We start from the raw sequence: 18,578 nt of genomic DNA, 5'->3' as shown, positions 1-18,578 counted from the left end.
TTGCCTTTAAAAAATTTAAATGTGCATCTGTGTGGTGACATATTAAGCATATTATATACTATCTCGATATTTTTCACTTAAAAAAATTATCCTGGTGTTGAAGCCATAGTACAGAGTTTTTCAACCTCAACATTATAGACATTTTGGACTGGATAATTCTCCCTTGTGGAAGGCTGTCCTGTGCATTGTAGGATGTTTTACAATATTCCTGGCTTCTAGCATCTAAATGACAGTAGGACCTCCCTAGTTGTGATAATAAAAAATTTCCTCAGATGTTGTCAAATGTTCTTAAGAAAAGACAAAATCACCCCTAGTTGAAAACCCTGCCAGAGTAGTGTTTAGAGAGATTTCTCCTTCCCTTTTATAGCACCATAATAGTATTCATTTTCAGGCTGTGCCATTGTGTCTTGAACAGTCCCTAATTGATGGACATTTGGATTGCTTCCCATCTTTCCTTATTAATGATATATTGTGATGAATATTCTATCATATTTTAACAAGGTATTTTTGAAATTGATTTTTTAGAAGTGAAATTATCAAATTAAAAAAAAAAAAAGTAACCATGTAGTGTTGCTAGCTGTTGCCAAAGTACCCTTCATTTTGTTTTCACACCAGTTAAGTATGGGTGCATAATAGCACATTTTGATGCTAAACCTTTATTGAGAAAACAGTCACCTATTTCCTGTTTCAGTAAAAGTAGAGATCCTTCATGCTTATTAATCTCCTTTCTTTCTTGTCACACATTGGTGAATATAACATTCATTTACTTATTTCCATTTTCTCATTGCTTTGACATTTCAATTTGTAGCTAATTACTGAAAATATATGGTTAGAATTTATGTTGTTGTTAAAATAAGAAAGCATTTTATTTCTACCAGGCACAAAACGCTATGAGGAAAGCTAAACAAAACAAAACAAAAAATACCCATCCTAACTGCATCTCATGTTTGCACTTTAAAACAGACAAATATATAACATAAGCTACTTAAAATTCTATTTATTTTGGAGTTAGCTATCAACTACCCCACTCACCTTTTCCTTTGTGCTTTTTGTCACAGAGAGAAAGAATGTACTAGATATTAAAAGTATATACCATGAGCCAGACAGTTTGTACCAGAGAAAACCTAGATAATTATAATTGGAATGTCTTCCAATTTATAATACGTTCTCATGTTTTATTTCCAGTTTTCATTATATCTCCAAAGTTATTATAAAATACCATCTCCATCTGGAGGAAGTCCTTTGGATTTCCACCACAAGATTCCATTTAATGAACACTCCACTGAATTATGCAGAGTTATTTCAATGCAGGTAGCCTTCTGGGATCAAGCCCAGTATTTTTTACTGTAGTCAGTGGTATTTTAAAAGAAATTAGAAATTGCTCTCATACTTTTAAAACAAAATGAAGTCCAATATATGTGTCTCTTACACAGGTATTGCTTAAGATTTCCATCCTAAAGGTGGATGTTGGCCTCAAATTTTCTTGTGAAAAATGTTATGAAATAACCTCAAGCATACTATGAGACAATCATGTTTGAAATTCCTAATAATAAGTAATTATTTGTGTGATAATTTTGGACTAAACTAAGTTATTTTTACTCTAAAGATTTTCCTAGGCAACAGTATTTTAACTGTCTAAGCAGAAAGAGAGAAATCATTCTAGGTATTTTAAAATAAGTACATTGATTCAAGAAATTGATATTGTGGCATGGGAGAGATGACAAGACAAACAGAGAATTGTTTTGACAAGTCTATATTGACAAAATTTGAGCGAGCTACCAATCCTGGGTTGAAGGTATGATGAGAAAAGAATCCTGAAACAATGGGGTTGAAGGATTGTCTCCATAGGAAAAACCGCCTAGATAGAACTTGGGATCTGTAGGAAGGGGTTCTCCACTTGCAGCTAGAGGCACAGAGAATAATCCACTGCCATGAATAATTGCTAAAGATAGGGAAGATAGAGGAGAGGAGATGCCCTTGATGTTTCCTTCCCCCACCTTCCAATCTCTCACCAGTGCCTTCCTTTTGCTGGTTCTGTCTTTAATTTGCAATGGATCAGCCTCCTTGTTATGCATAGAAAAACAAGAAGGGATGAGAAAAACATCTGAAACCTAGGCAAATGACCTGCACAAAATTCCTTCTCATTCCTGTCACAAAGGATCATTTATCAGTAGACACTTTCTAATTAATTGAAGGCTGGCTTCATTGGTTGGTATTCCTTTATAGTTTTTACTGTAATTGAGAGAAACATTATTTTCTTACCATTGTGTTGAATCATCTCCCTTACAAAAGGCATATTCAGGTGCCAATACCCCGGTCCTGTCCTGTGGGTGTGAACCTATGTGTAAATAGACCTTTTAAAGTATTGAGTCAGGTTAGAAAGGAAAGGAGGGAGGGAGAAGTAACCCTATAACCCATAACAGAAAGTTCCTTTCAGCAGGCTCACACCTAGTCCCCACACACCTACCATCACCCAGTTGGCACCTGAAAAGAACCATTGAAAAGTGAAGCTCATCAATCCCTTATTAGCATAGTCAGAGGGGAAAGGGCTCCTCTCAGTCCTTATAAGGCAAGGATTCTACCCTCAGAGAGCTTCTCCTCCTTTGGAGGACACCTGCTCTCATTTTCCTTTGAGCATGAACTTTCACTATGCATTAAAGTTTCTGAGCTGTACATACTGAGTAATCTTTGGATTCTTTGGCTGTACACAATGACCAGCCCTCAAGTTCTTCCTGTAGCTGAATCAAGAACCCTCACAGCACCAACCCTTGGTTGAGGCCTTGATTTCTCTGAGAACTCCCAGGGCTGTCAGGCTTCTTATTTTCCAACTAAATTAGGGTGAGCCTTAATTAATATGGCTGAAGTCTTTATCAGCAAAGGAAATTGGATGGAGAGAGCAAAGCTACAGGGAGCAGCCAGAAGCAGGAAGTCAACAGAAGCCAGAAGAGAAAGGAGAAGATGCCGCCATGTGCATTTCCATGTGATGGAAAAACCAAGAAACCCCAAAGATTGCTGGCTAAAAAGAAGATGCTGACCCTGGAAGAAAACAAGCCTTATAGCCTCTGAAACTGTGAGCAAATAAATTCCTGTTGTTAAGCCAACAAACACTCAGTTAGAAACTGGGAAACTAAGGCAATGAAATCACCTTATCATTCTTGCAGTGAATTTCCATGAGAAGGAGGATTTTTCCATTTTGTCCTTTATGTCCCCAGTATTTAATAAGAGCTCAACCATATTAAATGGTCAATGCGTGAATACATGAATGAATAAATCCAAATTCATCAGAGATTCAAACTGTAGCCAAAATATAAAACTCTGAAATTTAAATAGAGCTAATTATTTTTGTGGTGAGTTTTACTTCTTACTTGAAATTTGGATCTAATATTGGGGATGAATATCAAATGATCAAAAGATTTATTCATTGGGGAATAGCATGCATATTTCTCAATATTTCAAACATAAACGTGGCCTATGTGTTTATGTAACCTTTATTTACTTCAATGTATATCAACTATCAAAATTTATGCAAAAATATTAATTAATAGATTTGTTTGGCTTAAACTTTCTTATGAGTGTCTTTATCCTTTGTTTCACTATAAGAAACTCTTGGTTCCATTTTTAAATCTCCATATTATATACAATATTCCAATAGTAAAGGAACCAAGAGATGATACATAAGCTAGTTGATTATATTTACCATAACTACAAAATGGTAGAAAGATAAGTAAGGTTACTGTATTCTGAAGTATATGCTGAGGATAAAAGAAATGTTCTCAAAGTAGGTTAACTCATTATGTAACAAAGGTGAAAGAGAGATCCAAAGAGAGAAGATTTGATATTTTTCTGTTAATAACTAACTCGAGCTATGAGAGCTGAGCTGGGCTGCCAGGTGTCAATGATAGCTAATTAAACAACAATCAAGCAAAAACAGAGATAACAGTAAAGCCTTCAAACACTTACTCTGTTGGTTCAAGCATCAGGTTAAAAAGCATGAGAGCAGAGAAAGCTCTGGCTTGCCCTTGTACCATTATGTCCCATGAGAAGGCACCTGGTGAGAGTCAGATGGCTCAACCCAGTCCTGGGAGCAGGTCTCACCGTGCAGGGAGCTGGGAACAAAGACTCCTGCAGTTTTATGAACCCAGGGGCTGGGAGGAGGAGGGGACTAGGACTGGAAATTAATTTAATCAGAGTGGAGAAAAATATCCTCAAGTTCTCCCACCCTACCACTCCTCTTAAGGAGGTCTGAGGCACCTGAGGAGGGCCTCAGGTTGGGGTGCAGGTGTGACTCAGAGCAGGGGCTGCAACTGCCTTCCGAGACTGCAATGCACTGGGTATGCACCAAGTCTGGTGTAGAGAAGACTGCCTTCCTCCCTCAGACCTGCCAGGTAAAGTCTTTGGTCAGGCCTGGAAAATCACACGACAATTTTGGCCAAGAGCCAGTCTTCTCTTTTCTAATTGCTTCATGCAGAATAATTAGAATAAATAGCAAATTCATCTTTTAGTTACTGACCTTACAGCAGGAAATGTGGTAATATTTTGACAGAGCATACTTACTGAAATGTGCCTTCAGAAGTGATGTGCATATTTAACATCGTTGTTTTAACTATGTTTAATTGAATTCAGACAATCATGTTTGAATTCTTTGATTGATTACTTCTGATAATACTACAGCCTTGGATGCCATGTTTGGTTTTACTGTCCGTGAGGGGAAGACATTTTATAGTAAATGCAATGCTAACCAAAAGTGTTGTTCCATGACTATGCTTCTTCAGTATTTCTGAGTATTTTGGAGCATCATCTTTCGATCACAGACAATTTGAGAATATTTATTAATGCCTTCTACTGCATATTAGTGAAGGCTGCAGGAGCACAAATTTACGTAATTAAAATAGTTTAATTGAAAATGTATTCTAACAATTTCTCTCTTTTAAATATTCAGCTAGAATTATTATATGCTAACTTGACATTTAATAACCCAGGTGTTTAGCAGTTATCCCAATAAAGTTCACAGTGATTTGGATGTATCTGAAAAAAGAAAACTGTTGTAACTATATGAATTTGATTTGACTGTGGAATCTCAATGTTAATCTAATTATAAAGGAGAAAAGCCTGAGACAAACTGTTCATTTTGCAAAATAATAGGTCAAATAATAAAAAAGTAAGCATTTAAATATCTACTTATATTTATAACTACTATATCCACCTTTGACTTTGTCACCCATACCAGGCATGAGGCATGAAGGAAACCTTAGCATTTAGCAAATACTGATATGATAAGCAATTATTTTTATTTTGTTTCTCAATCTGTTTACCTCACAGATATTCCTATCAATAAACAGCTCAATTTGCTCAGATTAAAACATTTTGTTTCTGGGCAGGCCATGGTGGCTCAGTGGCAGAGTTCTTGCCTGCACTGCTAGAGACCCAGGTTCAATTCCCGGTGGCTGCCTAAGCAAAAAACAGAAAAAAGCAAAAAAAACCTATGTTAAGTTATTTTGATCAGAACACAACCCATTCATTTGGCATTGTCTATGTATAATTTCTGATAATAATTCTGTTGTCCTTTAGTTAACAGCTTGGTAATCATTAATAGTCACAAAACACATGAAAATGATATTAAATATATCACTATCGTATGATATGGAAATAAGAATTTTATATTTAAAAATCATATTCAATGACTCAATTTAATAATGTATAATGTATGTACTGAAGTTTTTCTGACACATTTATTATATTTTGTATTAAAAACTCAATTATATTAGTAAATTTAAAAATTAATTTCTCCATTAACGTATCTTCTTAAAAAAGAGCATCATTATTTTATTAAAAATGTTTTTGCAATATTTTATGGTACGTGTTTCCAAATTCAAGCAATGTTGAAGATAAAGCTGAAGTCATATTGGTTTGTGGTAACTTTGACTAAGTGGTTCTGAATTGCTTTCCGGTGTTAATGCAGTCAAAACTCATCCCTAAAATGAAAGATACAATCAAATTCAAACAAAAGTCAAATAATGGCTGTCAGTATTTCAGACATTTACAGAGGAAAGAAATATAAAGGATATATTAAATAATATTCCATCTCACCAGTATTCAAATAAATTAAAATTAAATTAGTATTGTCATTGTGACATTCTCTTTCTATAAAACTGTTAACAGAAAAATACCCCGAGTTTGTTGAGAGTGCAGAGAATAATTACTGTCTAAGTGCTGAGAGTATATAATCCTGTCACACATCTGATAGGAGATATTGTTGTTGGTGGTTAAGTACTTGAAACATATCTTATACTCTTTGACAAAATAAATCAAACTTTGGAAGCTACATAATAAATAAGTGTAGTTTACCTCAAGAATTATATTAACTCTCCCATAACGTTGTTCATTATACAATTAATGTGATTAGACACTGTTTATATTTCTGAAGGTCTATTAGTCAGTACTATGAATTTCATTGTTATTCTGTAATAATCCTTTTAAAAATGCAAATCACCTTATTGTTCGAATAGAAATGAATACTGCAATAAACACAGATAATCTGATCAAGGAACTACAAAGTAGTCATTAAAAAACTTATATTGTATCATAAGGAAAATATTTGTAACACAGGCTAAATTATTTTAATGTACATGTACTAGAGACATAAAGAAAAGTATAGAGAACCTATTTTAAAATTAAAATTGGAATAATTATTAATAGTAGAATTATAGACTAGACCAATATGTAATTTGCAGATCTATGTTTATTACTTAAAAATAGTTAATGCCATTTTGAAAAAGAAAAAGAAAGCATGAAGACTACTTAAAAATGTTATATATGAAAATGTAACTAATATTCAAACCTAATGGATTTCTCTATGAGAAACAGATTTCAATGAAAGTCAGAAAATTATTCATGTTCTATTTTGGGCTAATAATTTGGGCACCAAATAAATGACACTAACTTAAGTGCATAGAAATTCACCCAACATTCATTTATTAATACATACCATGCTCATTTTACCACAAGAAAAGGACATAGGGCTTCAAAGAGGAATGAGCCAGGACACTTGTATCTTCAAGTAGTTCATCACAGAAAGGCAGAAAGAGACCTTATATAATTATCATGTGTATCTTGTACCAACAAATAGTAATTATAAAATAAGGGAAATTGTGATGTAAGATATTAATAGACATCATGATTGAAATAATATTTAAACCAGAGTTGAAACACAAACAATTTCAAGAAATAAGACAAGTCTATGTGGAAAAAGACAATTTGGGTATGGGCAGGGCAAATTGCAAGATAAGTTCAAGGAATGATGAGTGTTTGAAATATAGATTATGTGTGCGGGATGTGGGAAGAAATAAGTTTGGCAAAGGCGACCTGTATAGATTGCACAGAACGCTAAATATATACTTCTAACTATATAAAGTAAGATGTGGACTTTGGAATTTTGCTAGTAGGTGGTAATATTAGCAAAGCTGATCTAATGAAGTTGAATCAACTTCTTTGAATATAATAGAGAAAGCTGAAAGCAAGGGTCTACATGGGCAAATATTTGGAACTTTAGGAAAGAGTTAACGAGGCTTTAAACTAGGAGAGTGGAAATGAAAGGGAAAGTGTTTGCTTCCTGTAATAACACAGGCTAAATTATTTTAATGTACATGTACTAGAGACATAAAGAAAAGTATAGAGAACCTATTTTAAAATTAAAATTGGAATAATTATTAATGGTAGAATTTAGACTATGAAATTCAGAGACAATGCATTGAATTGACTATGATTTTGTTAACTATCTGCATTTTAGAAATTAGGGGACAAAAGAAACCAAAACTCATCTTCAGCTTTCAATCTTAAAAAGTCACATGAAAGTGTTGGCACAATTTAGTGCTTGAAATCACAAGAAGGAGACTGGATTACAAAGAAAAGAAATTTAGAAATCCACCAGAAAAACAAGATAGTTGAAGACTAAAATTGCATTAAAGAGAATATAGACTGAGAGGTGCTAGCCACGTGCTGAGATTAATAATGGCCCAATTTTAGAATCAATAGTATGCATGAAAGCATTTTGCTTTTTACTCTTCAGCTTTCAAACTAAGTTTCCCTTTCAAGTAAAAATAAAGGAAGTTGATCTGGTTAGTCACTCCAATTAATTGAAAGAGTCCTTTTGAAAGTACAGAATGCAATCTTTTCATGTAATGATATGTCTAGTGCCAATATTTCTAATAATCTAATGTGCCAAGCTTTATTGATTTTCATTTGGAGTTCTTCAAACATTCAAAGACAGTTCTATCAGTTGTGGGGCTTCAATGTACGCAATTGAAGAAAAGGATGGTCTCAACTCTCACAGGTATTAATGGGTCACTGTTCCAATATTCAATGTGTCAGAACTTTCATAGAGAAATAAGTAAGTGGAAAAGTCAGTTGAACTTTGAACCCATAATTTCATTAGGGTTTCAGTTTCTTCTATTAATCCTAAAGCCTATTTCTCTAAGAAATTTTTCTAGCTTATTTCTATTAGAAACTTTGAAATTTGGTGCATTTAAAGGGGTGTTTTATTCTTTTGCACTCACTAAAATTGTGCTGCCAACTTCTGAATACTTTTTTTAAAAACTTATTTTATTCATTTTAGTATACCCCTAATAGTGGTAGACCCATATTCTACTTCATTGTCTTAACCAGAAAAGCTAGAATTCTTAATTGGAAGCATCCCCATACACCTGTATTTTGTCATGCTTATTATTTTTTAGAAGCTCTTCTTAGACAGTTTCTAACATCTACATGTTAGATGTTTTACCACCATTAGTGGTAAAAGCACAAGGATGAGGATTCATTGTCATGCATTCAAAATCCCTTTCATACATTTAATGCTTTTACACATAGGATAAATATATGCAGAACATAGTCTAAGAAGTATTTCAGTAATAGTTATTTTAATTCTATGTTTTTCCTCTGTGTCAGACAAATCAGTGCAAAACAATTATGGTCAGAAAATCATGTAAGTCATGTTCTCTGAGGAAAGATTTGGTTTGGAAACTTTACAGGGACATTTTATCAATAAGTATGGTTCCAAAGTTGCAAATGGCTCTGATATTCAATTATCAGGTCTTCATTTATGGCTTTGAAAGTTGGTCATGACTACACATAATGATATATAAAAACAAATCCAATTATCTCTACTGGGAATTGCACAGACTAAGTTAAACCTAGGGAAGTTTTGATCAAAATGTTTTTACATAATTCTGCATGGCAAAGAGAAAAATACCAAAACCTATGTTCCAGCATAGAGTATGTAAAAGGTATAAAAGTGCATATGTAAATTAAGAAGAGAATCTACTATGTGTGTATAAAGGCCTAAAATAGACTGGGAGGTTACAGGAATGATAGTGGTGGCCTTTGGTATGTGATTGAGAGAAATAGAAAAATAAAACAGAAGACATAATTTTACTTTATTAAAAAATAAAATTTAGAATGCAATGTTTTATAGTTTGTACATAAATGTCATATTCCTGAGTTTTCTAAGTAAAATTAAAATTTAATTATTTTATCTTAAACTTTACATCTTATATGTAATTAAAGTTTAATTTTATATTTTGAAAGTAACACGTACATTTAAATAGATTCTTAAGAGACATAGTTATTAGCATTACATATTTATCTTCATCAGAAATCAGACTGAATGCATTAGTATATTTTATAAAGTTATGAAATTTATTAGCAACAACATTGTCTCCAATAACTAATCCTATTCAAATAAATCACAAAACATAATCAGTTACTACTCTTTCCTCCTTATTTTTCATGTTGCTTTTGATCCCAAAGATTTGGTGGCTCCAATTTTATTGATGCATATTTTTGTACAAATCTATATGAATAAAATCATGCATATACTTACATAATGAAATATACCATGAATATTGTACTTAGATATTGTCAACCTTTTATTTTTTACATATTACTTCTTTCTATTATTTTGTATCTTGATAATCTTAGTATTTTCCAGAGAATTTATTTTTTGTGTGTGTAATGGCTAATAGTTTGAGTTTCTGAATGAATAAATCCTGTTGAAGTCTTGCTGAGCCTATTAATAATTATATAATCTTCAAAAGATATTGTGACAATTGAAAGAAATAATTCCTAGGAACCATTTAATACAATATTTTGGCCCCAGTAAGCGCATGAGCAATTCAATTATTTTTAGAAATATTAATATTACTTTGAATTCAAGAATATGACTTCCATTTGCCTTTGATACTTTTCCTTTTTAATGTTATATTTGCATGCATGTATTTCTGATAAATGGTTACGTTAAGGTAAAGACAACAGTGATGGTACTTAAAGTATAGAAAGAGGTGAATATGCTACTTTTTACAGAGGGCAATTACTTAAAAGATTTAAAAAAACTATTTTCAGGTAAGGAGAATCATTAAAATTGTGCTTTGTTAGCTAATTTTTTATCTATCTCAGAAAAATAAAGTCCTGTCTTTCATTTTTATTCAGAATTTTTAAATGTTTTTACGGCTGGAGTAAGAATGTGAAACATTTAGTGTAACAGGAAATAAAAAAAAATTAGTTTTATTTTACTAGTCATTTGTGAGATTATTCTTGGAAAGCATGTTTAATAAAAGTATCATTTAAAGACAATCTGCAGATATGTCAATCTGCACATCTCTGAATCACATCGGAGATTTTATTTTATTGCCTGGAGTATGTAAATTGAAGGTTTGCTTCTTACCTGTTAATGATGAACTTTTCCTTGAGTAGATCTCCTCCTAAAGCAGTACGGCTCCAAGAAGAAGCTTGTTGTAGAGAGAGGGATAAAATATGACAGAGAAACTGTCATGTTTGCTCTCGCATTGAATTTATTAACATCTGTTCTAGTTTGCTAGCTGTTGGAATCCCCAATAGACCAGAAACAGAATGGCTTTCAAAAGGTGGAAGTTAATAAATTGCTAGTTTACAGTTCTAAGGCCAAGAAAATGTCCCAGTTAAAGTCTATAAGTCTATAGAAATGTCCAATCTAAGGTATCCAGGGAAAGATACCTTGGTTCTAGAAGGCTGATGAATTTCCAGGTCTCTCTCTTTCAAGTGAGAAGGCACATGGTGAACACAGTAGGGTTTTCTCTCTCATCTGGAAAGGCACACAGTGAACACAGCCTCATCTGCTAGCTTTCTTTCCTGGCTTCTCATTTCATGAAGCTCCTTGGGAGGCATTTTCCTTCTTCTGACTATGTCGTTCTTCTCTGCTCTCTCTGAATCTCTCATTTTCCAAAGTGTTTCCTCTTTTATAGGACTTCAGAGACTAATCAAGACCAACCCAAATAGGTGGAGATACGCCTCCATCTAATCCAGTTTAGCAACCAGTCTTGATTAAATCACATCTCCAGGAAGATGATCTAATTAGTTTCAAACATGCAATGCTGAGTAAGGATTAGAAGAAATGACTGCCTTTACAAAATGGGATTATGATTAAAACATGGCTTTTCTAGGGTACATATGTCCTTTCAAACCAGCACAACAACATATATTTATATGAGGACTATGCCTGGTTCCTGTAACCAGCATCATTTTCTTAATAGGGTAAATCATCTAATTTTTTCAGTTCAAAGTTGTGATGGCAGCTTCATAAAAGTAGCCATTTTGAAAATAAGGGGATTTTAGGTCTGTGACTGCTTATAACTTCTTGTGTGATTTGGGATGAATTATTTACCCTATCTAAGAATCCGTTTTCTCTTCTGAACGGAAGTAGTCAGGATTAAATGGTCCATAAAGCTGTCTGTATTTTCAAAGTTCTGTGAATTTTAAGAATGAATTAAAAGACAGTTTTAGACAAAATGCACTGATTTGTTTCTGGGCCCCCAACTTTAAGAACTAATCATGAAGAAATTATTCTTGAACCCCATTAAAAGTTGTGTAGATTATTCAGATAGATGTACATTACAATAAACATCAAGTAGTATTCCACAGCTACATTTTCCTTATTTGAGTTTCTTACAAACTTTTTTCTACCATATAATAAAATAGGGCATTTATTTGCAAAACATTGATCACAATAATTCATGTCACACTAAAATTATAATTGTTCCTCATTTGTTAAAAGTCAAAGACAGCACTGGGAAACATAAGTAAACTTAGTCTCAATAAGCATTGAGTTGGTATGCTAGTTTGAAAGGACGTATGTCCTCTAGAAAAGCCATGTTTTAATCCTAATTCCATTTTGTAAAGGCAGCCGTTTCTTCTAATCCCTATTCAGCATTGCATGTTTGAAACTGTAATTAGATCATCTCCTTGGAGATGTGATGTAATCGAGAGTGGTTGTTAAACTGGATTAGGCGGCGACATGTCTCCACCCATTTGGGTGGGTCTTGATTAGTTTCTGAAGTTCTATAAAAGAGGAAACATTTTGGAGAATGGAGATTCAGAGAGAGCAGAGAATGCTGCAGCACCACGAAGCAGAGAGTCCACAAGCTGATGACCTTTGGAGATGAAGAAGGAAAATGCCTCCTGGGGAGCTTCATGAAACTGGAAGCCAGGAGAAGAAGCTAGCAGATGATGCCGTGTCCACCATGTGCCCTTCCAGATGAGAGAGGAACCCTGACTGTGTTCACCATATGCCTTTCCAGATGAGAAACTGTGACTGTGTTTGCCATGTGCCTTCTCACTTCAGAGAGAAACCCTGAATTTCATCGGCCTTGTTGAACCAAGGTATCTTTCCCTGGATGCCTTTGATTGGACGTTCCTATAGACTTGTTGTAATTGGGACATTTTCTCAGCCTTAGAACTGTAAACAAGAAACTTATTAAATTCCTCTTTTCAAAAGTCATTCTGTTTCTGGTATATTGCATTCTGGCAGCTAGCAAATTAGAACAGTTGGTTTAAAACTTAAAATGTTAAAAATACCAATAGATCACTCTGTAATTTTTTCCAGTGATAATATTACATAGGTTTTCTATAAAATAGAAACATTTTTATATTTGTTTACAAAAGGTACCTCTAGGCAGTCCACATACCAAAACATGACGAAGGAGTGACATCGATCAGTTATTTTTCCCTCCAAATGTAATACGCCACAAATTACAAAGAGCTCCATTTATCTAGAATTTAAACAAGTAATCATATAAACTGAATTACTGGGCTTTTCAAATTCCTACACAAAATTAAGTGATGTGGCAAGAAGTTGATTCCAGGGATTTATGTTAAAAACATTTATGTAGGGCTATCTTAAAGGATTGCTACACATTCAAACTATTGTAAATTTACATCAAAACATTGTTTGAAATTAAAACTACTGCAAAATCTCAGGGTCTTGTTAACTTACTAAGGAAAGACTAAATTCATTAAGTATATTTTGTTTTCTCCTGCAATTTGAAAATGGTCATCCCTGATGCTATGTCACACACACATCCTGCCGCTCGTGCTCCTTCTATTCCTATGGACCACCTCGTGTTGAGTGCCTGGCATGGGCCAGCACATTACGTGGTCTCCTACTTTCTAATCCCTACCTTCTAGGCAAGTATGTTGTTTTCCGAACTCATCAGAGAAGTTATGGGACTTGCCCCAAGTCACACACAACTCAGAACGCACAAGTGTGCGTTCAACAGCATCTAGAATTTATTCTTGCTCTTTCTACCACATCAAGCACTCTTGGGAAACTCAATCCCTACAACTTTTCATAACGATTCTTGACAACCAAGACCCTTCTGTACAGTGATGCCCATACAAGTCTCTGTAAATTAATTGGATTTCATAAGAATTAAAGTTTTAAAGGATATTCTTCTTTCCCCGTTTCTTAATTTGCCTTTCATTTACTGTAATAAAAATATATTTTAAAACAAAATTTTAACGTGAACCATTATGTGTGCTAACTGCATTTCCCCTTTCAGTCTCTGAAGTGCACAATTCTTTGCTGCATACCTAGCACACATTTCCTCCTTCCTTCTTAATAAAGGTTCAGTTTTGTTCAGAATCCATCTCTCCCCTATGCAATACAAGTGATTCAGTGGAAGCAAATGCATGTTCAATTTTATGGGAAACCTGATTTCTAAGCCCATTGTGTTAATACTCCTTCTTCCTTCCTCCACATCAGTGATTTAGTTTAGCAACCCAGATTTAAGCCGAGCAGCACAGAATATTCCCCTGGTGTCTTAGTCCAATGTTTGATTTGTTACAGAATAACATAATCAGGCAAAACGCAAAGATCTTTAATTTATGATTTTGAAAAGTATTTCTTTCCTCTCTTACCTCTGGATGAGAGCAGGGTGCATGTAATTCCAACTGCCACTGGCAGCCATTTTATGATCACAGATACAACCAGCCTTAGTTCTGAAGCTAATGCTGTGGACGGCAGACAGAAGAGATGGGATGTACCTGTATTCCGGATGACAGCTTGGAGCTGCTGAGCTAGCAAACTCAGGAGTCAACCCTCTCTGTTGACTTTTTTTTTTTTTTAATTTATTGTGAAATATAACCTATATACAAAAAGAATCAATTTCCAAGTATATTTTAATAGTCACAGAAAAGATTTTAAGGTTTGGTGTGGGTTACAGTTTCATGATTTTTTGTTTTTTGTTTTCTGTTTTTTTTCCTAACTGCTCCAAGACCCTGGACACCAATAGAAATATCAATGCAATGACTCAGCAGTCATGCTCACTTGGTAAATCCTATCTTCTCTGTCATCCTCCTCCTTCTCTTTATATAACATACATACATAAAGCAAATATGTTTCAAAGCACATAGCAACAATTAGTTGCAGAACAGATTCCAGAATATTTTATGGGTTACTATTTCACAATTTTGGGCTTTATTCCTAGTTTCTCTAAGGTACTGGAAGCTAAAAGAAATATCACTATAATGATTCAGCACTCATGCTCATTGGTTAAACCCAACCTTCTCTGTATAACTCCACCATCACCTTTGATCTTTCTTCCACTCTCTAGGGGGTTTTTGGGTTATGTCCATTCTAACTTTCTCATGTTGGAAGGGGCTGTCAGTAATATGACAGGGGGGATGCAACTAGTTGATATTCTGGAAGGGCTGGCCTCTCCACATTTCAGGACTTATCTGGTCCATGGAAACATCTGGAGGCTGTAAGTTTTGGAAAGTTAACCCAATTCATGGAACCTTTATATATAAGGTTCCTTTATTATATAATAATGCTCTAGGTATTTTTTAGGATTGGAAGGAATGGTTTTGGTTGGGGGTTGGCAGGTTATGATAGGTAGCAATGTCTAACTGAAGCATGCATAAGAGTAACCTCCAGTGTAGCCTCTCAACTCTATCTGAACACTCTCAGCCACTGATACCTTATTTGTTACGCTTATTTTCCTTATTTTTGTCAGGATGGCATTGTTGATCCTATGGTGCCAGGACCAGGCTCATCCCTGGAAGTCACCTCCATGCCACCAGGAAGACTTTCATCCCTGGCCATCATGTCCCACGTATCGGGGAGAGCAATGGTTTTACTTTCAAAGTTGGACTTAGAGAGAGAAAGGCCACATCTGAGCATTGAAAGAGGTCCTCTGGAGGTGACTCTTAGGCATGCCCATAGAAATATTAAGCTTCTCTGTCACATACATAAATTTCACAGGTGCAAGCCTCAAGATCAAGGGCTTGGTCTATTGATTTGGGTGTCCCTAATGTTCAGCACAGCATCTGGAGTTTCCCCAGTAGTAAAGTTTAATAGTTTCATAATTGTTCTTTCATCCCTCAAGGGACTTTGCCAGTACTTTTTGTTTATCTGCTTAATATACTCTGGGATGTATCCAGGCATTATTTTAAAGCTATACAGGATTGAAAACTCTCATTCTTATTCTGGGCTCCCTGTGTTTGGATTGTTTAAATGACCTGTCCAGACAGGTTAGTTAGATTATGTGCTACAGAAAATTTAGATTGTGGGCATAAAACTTTTTTCTTTGGTCTCAAAGAATAGATGAAGTTCTAAAATACCAAAAATGTTTACTTTACACCTGTATTCTGAATTACCTTAATCCCGACCAGATTGGCTTCACTCTTATCTCTAAATACCATGTTATACATATATAAAACAGCCTCTCAAAATCCAGAAATAACAATTACCATTCCAGACTAGCTGTGATTGCTATAAGAGCTTACAATCTAGGCACAAGTTTTTCTTTTGTTTGTTTTGTTTTGTTTTTTTTTGTTTTGCATGGACAGATACCAGGAATCAAACCCGGGTCTCCAGCATGACAGGTGAGAACTCTGCCTGTTAAGCCACCATGGCCCAAGGCCCAAGTTTTTTATAAGTATTTTCTAAATGAGATCATGCAATATTTGCTCTCTTTGCTTCTGGCTTATTTTGCCTCACCAAATGTCCCACAAGTTCATTCACATTGTTGCATGCCTTACACCTCTTTCCTTTTTGTAGCAGCACCATGTTCAATCATGTTTACATTATAGTTCACCAATCTACTTCTCAGTCAGTGCATCTTTCAGCCACCTTCATCACTGGGCCTCATGCATATTGTCCAAAAACAACAGTCCATCAACACTCTCAATTTTAGATAATTTCGTTGTTCCCAAGACAAAGATAGCCAATAAACACAAGCTCACCAAATAGAAAATCCAAACCTCCCCCTAACTCTTGTCCCTCCCCCCATTATGTACCCCTGCTACAGCACTGTTGATGTTTTCTGTTAAATGTAGCCCAATAGTATTTTTCTGCCTATACCTGAAATTATACACTCTTTGTACAAGATTCATACCTTTGCAGCAGTTCATTCAAGAATTTATTTATATTCATAGTGTTAATTGGTGGGGAACATGAGTCTATACAACCCCTTTCGATCATGTTCACCTTCAATATAGTAATATTACTTATAGACACACTAGTGAACTGCCTTCACTTCTCTCTATCCCCTTATAATTCAGTTCAACCTCCTCAGTAATCGGTTCACCTATCTCAAGCTTCTGCGTATCTCTAGTTCCCCTATATTCTGTATTATAAGCCTCTGAATATACATTTACCATGGTCATAAAAGTGGAATCATACAGTATCTATCTTTTTATTACTGGCTTATTTCACTCAGCATTTATGTACTCAAGGTTCATCCATCTTGTCATATGGTTCAGGATGTCATTTCATTTCATTGCTGCATAATAGTCCCTCGTATGTATATTTTTGTTAATCTGCTCATCTGTTGATGGGCATTTGGAGTGTTTCCATCTTTTGGCAATTGTGAATAGTGCTGCTATGAAGATTGGTGTACAAACGTCTGTTTGTGCCACTGCTTTCCGCTCTTCTGAATATATACTGAGTAGTGGTATTACTGAGTCATAGGGCAACTCGGTATTTAGTTTTTTGAGGAATCACCAGACTGTCTTCCATAGAGGCGTGCATTATGCATTCCCACCAGCTGTACAGGAGTGTCCCAGTTTCTCCACATCCTCTCCAACATTTATAGTTTCCTGTTTGTGTAATAGCAGCCATTCTTATAGGTGTGAGGTGGTATCTTATTGTAGTCTTGATCTGGATTTACCTTATAGCTAATGAAAATGAGCGTCTCTTCATGTGCTTTTTAGCTATCTGTAAGTGCTCTTCAGAGAAAATGTCTATTCATAACTTTAGCCCACTTTATAATTGGGTTCTTTTTTTTTGAGTTGTCTGATTTCTTTATGCATACAAGGATATCAGTACTTTATATGATGTGTGATTTACAAATATTTTCTCCCACTGAGTTGGCTGCCTCTTCACCTTTGTGACAAAATATTTTGAGGCACAAAAGCATTTGATTTTGAGGGGTTCCCATTTTTCTACTTTTAATTTTGTTGCTTGTGCTTTGCATGTAAAGTTTAGGAAGCTACCTCCTATTACTAAGTCTTGAAGATGTTTCCCTGCATTTTCTTCTAGGACCTTTATGGTACTGGTTCTTATATTTAGGTGTTTGATACAATTTGAGTTAATTGTATCAAACTGTATCAAATTGTATTTTTTGGTTGTTAATATCCAGTTCTCACATGCCCACTTATTGAAAAGACTATTTTCTTACAGTTCATTGGATTTCGGGGGACTTGTCAAAGATCAGGTTAGCATAGATTTGTCTATTTCTGCACTTTTGATTCAATTCCATTGGTCAATACTTCTATTTTTATGCCACTGCCATGCTGTTTTGACCACTGTGGCTTTATAAAAGTTTTAAAATCAGGGAGTGTTAATCCTCCCACTGAATCCGTCTCTTTTAGGATGCTTTTAGCTATTCAGAGTCTCTTTTCCTTCCAGATGAATTTGTTACCTAGCATTTCCAAGTCTTCAAAGTAGGTTTTTGGAATTTTAATTGGTACTGCATTGAATCTGTAGATCACTTTGGATAGAATTGACCTCTTAATGACATTTAACCTTCCTATCCATGAGCATGGAATATCTTTCCACTTATTTAGATATTCTTTGATTTCTGTTAACACTGTATGAAGTTTTCTGTGTTCAAGTGCTTTATGTCCCTAGTTAAATTCATTCCTAGATACTTGATTCTTTTTTTTTTAATCTACTAAATTTATTTTAACATTTGTTCCCTCTATTATTCTTTTTTTATTAATTAAAGAAAAAATAAATTAACCCAACATTTAGAAATCATTGCATTCTACAT

At 34.6% G+C, this 18,578-nt stretch overlaps 1 long non-coding RNA gene across 1 annotated transcript; it reads right to left on the bottom strand.

Moving 5' to 3' along the window:
* Window positions 1-5,300: 5,300 nt before the first annotated feature.
* Window positions 5,301-14,313, bottom strand: LOC143676474 (uncharacterized). The gene is made up of 4 exons (XR_013172111.1): window positions 14,221-14,313; window positions 12,990-13,073; window positions 10,715-10,778; window positions 5,301-5,448 (listed from the first exon to the last, which is right to left on the bottom strand). It is a non-coding gene; the product is annotated as an uncharacterized LOC143676474 (long non-coding RNA).
* Window positions 14,314-18,578: the final 4,265 nt, after the last annotated feature.

This window comes from Tamandua tetradactyla, chromosome 3 (genome assembly GCF_023851605.1).
Source record: "Tamandua tetradactyla isolate mTamTet1 chromosome 3, mTamTet1.pri, whole genome shotgun sequence".
NCBI classification, from domain to species: Eukaryota; Metazoa; Chordata; class Mammalia; order Pilosa; family Myrmecophagidae; genus Tamandua; species Tamandua tetradactyla.
This window is presented reverse-complemented; position numbering and strand designations above follow the sequence as displayed.